Genomic DNA, 8,864 nt, shown 5'->3' with positions numbered 1-8,864 from the left:
TAGGAAGGAATTTATTGAGTAAGCAACAGCAAGCAAAACAGCGCTGGGCGGTCGGGGAGTCTCGGCTCCACCAACGGCGCGCATCTCACCCCCGCCAGGGTCCCTTTTTATATCTTGGTAATTCCGGATTACGCAGCACATCCTGGTATATTCTGCGACTGCACGCACTGTTGCTAGGGGGTCGTCTCTGTCCCTCTGGTGGTCGTGAAGATGAAGGCCATAGTCTTCCTCGGCGTTGTGGTTCAACTTTTTTTTTTTATTTGGTCATGTTGGCCCAGCGTGAGACAGGAAGGCAGGATGTTGATACACTAGTTTAGCAACTTATCAGGAGATGGTTACATGAGGTTTGCAGCAGGGTCTTTAAACAAAAGAGGCAACTGAGATGCAGAAGGAGAGAAGGGGTGGGGGTTCTCTTTTTTGTTACATTAAGCAAAAGAATTTTCATAGTGTCTAGCCAAGCATTATACAGCTCCTTCCTTCAGCAGGGAGTTTTCACAACTCCTGTTCCTCAAACAGAACTCCTTGTTTTTACAAAAGACAATGAACAAACATTTATTGTGTATTACAAAGAGGAAAATCCAAATGGGGATGGAAATGCCTTTTTACAAGAATATTTGGAAACTGCCAGGACCCTCTGAGATGGGCTCAGCCCTGTCTCTGTACATCTGCACCTAATGTCAAGGCCACTGGCTGTTCCCACCAGTGTCTTGTTGCATTGTGCGTGTTTGTACTGTTTCTCATGCAATGAAGCTCTCCTCAGAGCGACACATTTTTCCTTGTGCGCACTACACAAGGGAAGTGCTGGACCTTTTAGCACATTTCAATTGCTCTGTGAAACTGCCTTTCCAGGAGGAGCTAATATCCAGCATCAAAACTGGGAATAGCTTATCTTGCAAAGGAACAAGAGGGGCAAACGTCCTTGACTGTATGGAGTCAGTGCTGTTCAGCTCTTTGCACTGAGCCCTGCCTTGGCAGTGGTGAAGGACATCACTCTTCATGTTCTGAAGCTGCTCAACTTAGTTCGCAGTTTCCTTCATGCTTGGTGACAAGCAGAGAGGACCTGCGTGAAGAAGAGAAGCTGGCTCCGATGGCAGCAGCCCATGCCTTTGAAGCAGGGAGAGCTGCTTTTTCCCCATCTGTCACTGGTGACTTTCTGAGCAACCGTGGCATGCAGGGGGGTGACAACCACTGAGACCCAGTCAAGCACTTTGCTACAGCAATGTTGTTTCCAGATTTACTGCAACAAAAGCAGGGAAGTCCAGCATAGTGTCCTTCCCAGACAGTGAATGACTACTGTGAACACCCCCCAGCAGCAGGATTGCTGCTGATTTTCCCATACTTGGACTCTAATCACTTAGTACATCTCCACTTCTCTTTTCAGTCCTGCGAACATGAATCACCTCCAACAGGAGCATGTACCATTTGCAGTATGTCTGGCAATGTTGCACAGCAGCAGGATTATCCTGTAGGGATGTCCGAACTTGTCTGACCTAATTTCAAATCCCTTCAGATACAATTAATTGGAAAGTTCAGCTCAGATTCATGCATTTCTGTGTGTGAATTGATAAAAAGTAAACAGGGAGGAAAAAATGCAGGGGAAAATGGTACTCAGCCTATGAAAAAAAAAAAAAAAAAAAAAAAACAGATAAAAATGATCATGAAATTAGAAGCCAAGAAGGGAAAGAGAAACTCTCTAATAAAGCCATAATAATCCATGCTGTGTGCATGTTATCTCTTCGAAGGAGAAGGAAAGGTCATTTTATCCCTGTGTCATCATCTGTCTCCTACCTAGAACATGCTTCCATTGTAGATTAAGGGACCACTGTAGAAACCATAAAATAAAACATTTTGGAAGCTAAGCAGATTTGTAAACCTCTTCAAAAAGTATTTAGAGCAGTTTGTAAAGACCACATTCATAAATACCTACTTGCAGAACCAAAATCTGGGGAGGCTATGGCAGATGACATCATGCTCTCACTGTAGGTGGCTTGCTCCTTTGTTGTTTTTTTTTAAATCAATAATCCTGAGGCTATTCCCCAGCAACATTTGCAGGCCCATCCAGCCTGCTTCCCCACGAAGTCCTCACTCGGGACAGCCCCAGCTGCCTACCTGCTCTCAGGTCACAGATGACTTCTGTGCAGCTTTCCATCCACACCAGGGGGTGTGAAACTCAGCAAGGTAGGTTTTCCAGGTGGAAAACTGAGTTATGGTGAAGTGAAACAACTTGTCTAACACAAGCAGCTCCTGTCTATGGCTGGAAAATAGGCTTTTGCTTGAAGAAATACATTTCTGAACATTTTTACCACTGGCATTCTCATCCTTTTGGGACACCCACCCTTAAGCCCAAGATGTTTATGGAATAACCTTTTTCTTGATATTGGGCTTCACTGTCCACTCTCACCTTCCATAAAGCTCTTAGGAATGGGCCAATTTATTATAAGCATGGATTCCCCATGGATTCTCCTCCCTGCACCCTGTCAAGCTGGTTCAACCCTCTGTTTCAGTCACCTTGTCTATAAAATGGGACTAAAATAATTTGCTTGCTTATAATAAGGGTTATTATTTGATTTAGAGTTTGTTTATAAAGAACTTTGAACATCTTACCAATGTGGTGAAAGTGCAAGATGTTGAACTTTATTTTGCTTGAATTTGATTTTGAAATGGCATCATGCACCCTCAAGTCCACTCTCCTTGCAGAAACACAGTATTACTTGACAAAAACTTCAGTAAGAAACAAACTTATCCTATTAATAAAGAGAAAATGAGTTCTATTTTACCAAATACCACTCTTTCTCTTGAGATATATTCCTCAAGTTTTTATCATGATTTATGGTAAATCAATAAAATGACTTCATTAAGTTCTTCATGGCCCACACAGCAGGTGTGTTATGGCCTGGTCTATAATTAAGCATTTTATTGGTGTAACAATGTTAGAAGTGCATTTTCCCATATTAATAGCAACAATAAAGAATAAAGGAAAGTGCACCAAAAATCCTTTTGCTAATACGTTTTGCACATTGTAGGGAATGGATGCTACTTATAGGTTGTAGGCTAAAAAATCTTGCATGCAGGTGAGATATCCTGCACAGATGAGGTGGAAATGAGCCCAGGACACCTATGCCTGCATGATATACAGCACTTCCCTTCAAATGCTCTTTCGTAAGAAAGCTGTGGTTAGAAATGAACCTTTCCTGATCCTTTTCGCACCTTCCCTGGGAAGGATACACTTGGTGAAACACAAACAGTTGGACAGTTTGGGGGTTCACCACTGAAAATCCCTCTTTCTCACTTGACACCTCTGATTTCACCTTCTAAATTGCTTCCAGATTTCTGATGGTTTGGGCAAATTCCATCTCCATTTCTTAGCTAACTGAGGGACAGTAAAGTTCACCTGGGCTTTGAGGACATACTCCTTGACTGACTTGGAGGCAGGAGGGATGTGAGAAAACCCTCCTGCTGACTGAAATCTCACCACATCTGTCCATTGGATGGTTTTCCACAGCCTTCAACTTTCATAGTTTCCTGGACCAGTGCCTGAAATCTGCCTCAGATAGCTGAGCTTTTCCTGGGGGAAAGTTAATATTTTTACAAGTGTGAGTGCTCTGGAGCGGGGTCAGTCCCTTCACTGTGGTGCGCACAGCCCAAAAGTACAACTTTAAAAATATAATCATGTTATTACTACGGAGTGCAGCACAGCCTGGGAGAGAGCTGAGCATCCTGGCCCAGCTGTCTCCTGGGGATGTCTCTTGGGGAAGACAAACCCTGCAGTGTGCTGTGGTGTCTGGGACCACATGGCAAGGCCAAGCACAAGGTGATGGGCTTTGGTGGTTCCCTGAAGCTTCTCCCCAGAGGATTGGAGCTGCTGAGAAGAAACCTGCTCGTCCTGTTCAAAAGTGTCCATTAAACTCATATTTAAGAATGTCTTCACGGGTAATTCAGCATTATCTGTAAATGTGGATTACTGCCTTTGTTAATATTTTATGATTTCAATTAGTCATTTATATTTTTAGAAACAGAGACCATAAAAAATGTAAGACATTTTGCTTCAGTTCTGCCATGGCAAAGATCTTTTTTCTCTAAATTATATTTTGTTAGAGCTTTATACGTCTGATGAAAGGAACTGTAGTGAAGTTAGAACAGATCTGCCTCGTCTCTAGTTTTCCACCAAAATATGGGTCTACCTGAGTGTATGGCAGTGTATATAGTTTCACTAGTCAAGCAGAAAATTTTCCTCTCCAGATCTCTTGACAGCACTGAATGCCCTAAATACCTCTCATTTCGCTCACTGTGTTTCTCCAGGGCTTCTCCTTTTCCTACACAAAAACATACCTTAAAAGTTAAAGCCATACCTTTGTGCTCCGTTATATTTAAAGCCCTCCTAGCTTTTCGATCGTGTGAGTATCCCTGCACCATATATTTCCACTGCCTTGGGCATGTTTCAGCACAAGGGCAATGAGAGAGTCCAAAAAGCCAACTAGCCCATGGCTACCAGCTTGCCCACCCTCCCTTCTGAGAGGCTGCTCCCCTCCTGGGGAGCCCTGCGGGGGTTCAAAGAACAGAGGCCGTGATGATCCATTATGATTTCTCTCTCCCACATCTAATTACAGGCAGGTCCAGATTTTGGTCTGATAAGCTCTGAGCACAAAGATGACCCATGGCCATCAGTGTTTGGGTCAGTTGTGGTGGACTACGTGGTCTGAAAAGTTCAAGCAGCATTACAAAGACTGAGCTTGTGCTAGTCCAGGGCGCGAGCTCTGTTCCAGCACGCAGATCACTTTAATATCCCCAACTCCAGAAACTTTCATTAAATTTTATCAAATATAATAAAAACCTGCATTCCTTGTGGCTGGCAGGCAGGAGATGGATCTGGTCAGGCAGCACCTGAACATGAGAGCTGAGGGTGTCACTGCACTGTGCTTTTGCTCCCAGCTTTTGGCCAAACTGGGCAGACTGCTAGCTTCACGCAGATCCTACTCAAATGCAACTTGCCACATTTCAAAAGATTTTTAATAGGGAGTTGGAAGACACAGTGCTGATGTGATGTTTCCCAGGAAGGGGGAGATGACTAAAGTTTTCCTAGAATCCAGCTAATTGCTGATTTGAGAACAGGCTCAAGCACAGAAACTGCAAATGCTGGCAACATCACTGCTCAAGAGGCAGACAGAGTATTTCAGAGAGCAACTCATCAGGGTTGTGGGTGCTTTCAGCAAAATGTGGCTGTACATTATCGGTGCTCTGGATCTCTGCAAACACCCAGCTGCCCCATGGGCTGTAAGTGAAATTTGGGCACTGTTGCCTTTCATACCCCGGCTGTTCAAAACCGCGGCACAGTTGCAGGCAGGAACCCATTAAGTAGTTTTTTTCCTTTGTAATGTTATTGCTCACAGCTGCTGGAAGTGCACACACTCTGGCTTCCAAATATAGTAAGTATACGTTCACTGTATATCTTCCCCAGCACTCCCATTTTTCCACAGTTTGCTTTACATCCTCCAGGTCCACATTCTTCCTGGAGCTTTACATTAGTTTCTAAAATGGACTGGAAGATCCAGGAGGCCCGTGGTGGAAAGTCACCACCTTTTAAGTTCAGCAAGAGTAAGGTGAAGCAATACTTAGAGCACTGCCAGGTTGTCCTCTGAAGTGCTCCCAGTCCTTTTGTTTGGCACTTGTGGTACACTGAAAGCATCTGGGAGGAAAAATGTTTAACATGGGAATAAAGGGAAATTCAAGAAATCACTAGAATATAAATCTTCACTGACTCTGCCCAATCTGGCAGGATCTATCTTTTTTAAAACGCTTCGAGGCTTACGCTCTCTTAAAGGGAACTTCATCTACAAGCCACAGAGTTACAGCCAAGGTTAAGACCCACATTCATCCCACAGACCTTATCCTCACAGTACAACGCGAAGGGAACAAGGCAGACAGATACAGGCAGGCCATGATTTCCAGCCACATGCCCTCCCTGCTGCATGCCCAAGGACCACGCTCAGAGATGTGCCAGAATGTGGGAAGCCCAATGCCAGAAATGGCTTTTTCTATGAAGACACATCAGGTGAGCTCCAGTGGCAGCTTTTGGTCCTGTTGTACAATACTGTGCAGCCAGGACAGAAGGAGGAAAAGTAATTCAAGTTGTTTGATGTCCGTGTGATGGGACAAACGCTGTAGGACCATCCCCACTGCCCTGGGTGGATTTCTCCATTCTGTCCCTGCTCTTCTTTGCATATTTTTGCAGTCTAAAACATTTCTGTACTGTGTAGGTGACAGAGCACTGGTGCAGGCTGCCCAGGGTGGTGGTGGAGCCTCCTCGGAGATCTTCAAAAGCTGCCTGGATGTGGTCCTGGGCAACCCATTCTAAGTGGCTCTTCCTGAGCAGGGGTTGAACCAGGTGTCCTCCAGAGGTCCCTTCCCACCTCAGACATTGTGTGAATCCTTGAAAAGAACCATAGGATGAGAAAGCAGCTCTGGGCTTTTCATTTTAAATCTTCCAAGAACTGCCTCATGCATTGATGAAGCAGATTTTACAAATGTCCTTACATCTGATAACAAACCTACACAAAGTTGTCCCCACGCTTAATGAGATGTCTGAATGCTGCTTTCCTGTCAGGGAGCTGAAAAGGATCTGCTAGCTTTCCTCTGCTTGTTTCCCCTCATAATTTATGAAAAAAATCTAGTTTCGAGCTACTGAGATTAGCTGGTTAACAGTACAGGGTCAGTCCTTCCAGCATCCATCACCCAGGGCCTCGGGTGATGGATGCTAGAAGGTGAACACCCAGAGTGACAAGGAATGTCACTCTGATAAGAGAATTTCTCCACCTTCTTTATTTCATCATAGTTTTTCTGGTGGGCCCAACAAACAAACGAACAAACAAAACACAAAAACAAACAAAAAAATGAATGACAACATTGGGGTTAGAAAACACCGCCAAAGACTAATCCATCTGGGAAAGTTTTGCTGCTTATGTAAATGGATAAAAGTTATACTAGCAAAACTAGGCCTGGAGGGATATTTATTCTGTGTGCTTTGGTTTGTGGTTTGTCTTAACCTCCTTCCAAAATGGCAAACTGGAATAAAAGCAGTCTCAGTTACATACTGAAGTAAGCCTCTGTAGGTATGTGTATAAGTATTCATATTGTTTCCTTCCAAAGACAAAACCTGAGAAATATATTAAATAACGTTCAGGAAAAAAAATGTAAAGCTTGTGATATTCCAGCAGATGAAGTCTTGTATACTACAGGTCTTAGGACAAAAGGACACAATAAATGCATGTTACAAGCCCAATTCTTTGCTTGTCTAAAGCGGCAAACTCCTGGAGCTGATGTAACAGTGGCCATGTACATGAGAATTTTGTCCATCTGGTTGGCCACATGAATAGTAACAGCATTTACAAAAAAGTGTAACATGACAAAAAAAAATGCCCATTTTATGTTTTTGCTTTTAATTAAACATGGTCACCCCCTAACAGCTCTATTTCCACCTTGGCAAATCCTCATCCTTCTCCTATGCCCCAAGCCCCCATGTACTACCTGGGACCTCATGTCCTGCTGGTACAAGACCATGTCTGCCTGGGACCTCATGAGGCTCAGGCAGGACTGGTGGCCCCACAACGTGTACCTAAGGAAATATATCAAAGTTATCACCTTCCCTTCCCAATTCCTATATCTGCTCAGTGACCTTTGCCAAGGCATTTCACCTTTTACTGCCTCTACGTCCACATCTGCCAAGATAAATGGTAAGGAAACATATGGCATGTGAATGCTGAGTGCCACAGGAAGCTTATCAATGAAGGCACTGACAGTGTTAATCAGCAAGTGAAGGCTGGGCAATAAATTACCATTGCTAAAGAACTGTTGCATTTTGCAACGCTATTTCTCTCCAAAGTATTTGTTTCTAGCTGGAAAATTTGCAGCCCCCCCACATTTCTGGGAGACAAGTTTTACTTCTCTACTAACAGCACAGAGCTGAAACACTCAAGATACTCGTATTTCACTCTGTGTGTAAGATCTTTAACAGCATAACCTGATGGTGATGGCAAACAGGTAAAGGAAAAACATGCTCAGCTTGAAGTGCAGGTTTTCATAGCAGCATGACCTGGGAAGAGGGAAAGTGCACGGCATGCAGCAAAGCAGCTCCTTGGGAAACTGAAAGGAGCTCACTTGTGCAAACGCTCTCAGGGCACACATCGTGGTGACCTCACATAGCCACGTGGACAACAAGCTCTAAGAACAGCCACACTGCACTCCCAAAGCTGGACAAACACCCTTGCAGCCTTACCCATTGTGTATATTGTTGGTCAAACCTGCCTTGATTTATAGCCCACTGTAAACGAGGATCAGCAATGGGTGGAGAGACATTTGTCAGAAATCACTGAACACCAAGAGTGAACATTCAATCATGTATCAACGCAGAGCCAGCCTAGAGACCTGGGTTTACAGCTAATAATATCACATCCTGTTAACCTCCCTGCTGTGCAGAAGATGTTTTTTGCAAAGAAATCCACCTGGCTGTAGGGCTTTCACACAGTGACTTCTCCACTGCATTCAGCAGCAGGAGACAAAAATAGGAAGAAGGTGTGAGAGACATAATTAGCACTGTTAACTTTCACTACAGCCAGTCAATTAGGATGAGCAGTGACCGCTTAATTCATTCAGAACAACACCTGTTAGGAAGGAAACTTAACTCAAAGCCTAAGAATGAAAACCAGAAGGATAAATAGAGCGTATGACGCCCTTCAAGCCACGCACGTGGGATTGCAGCAAGTGGCAAAGCAGCCCCATGCAAGGCCTGGCCATGGCTGCATGGACCACTGTTGGCTTCTGTGGCTTGGCTGACTTTGTGGTGCCTTAAATTGAGAGATGGATGGCAGGTG

The sequence above is a fragment of the Anas acuta genome, chromosome 2 (genome assembly GCF_963932015.1).
Source record: "Anas acuta chromosome 2, bAnaAcu1.1, whole genome shotgun sequence".
Classification (NCBI taxonomy): domain Eukaryota; kingdom Metazoa; phylum Chordata; class Aves; order Anseriformes; family Anatidae; genus Anas; species Anas acuta.
Note: the sequence above shows the minus strand (reverse complement) of the source record.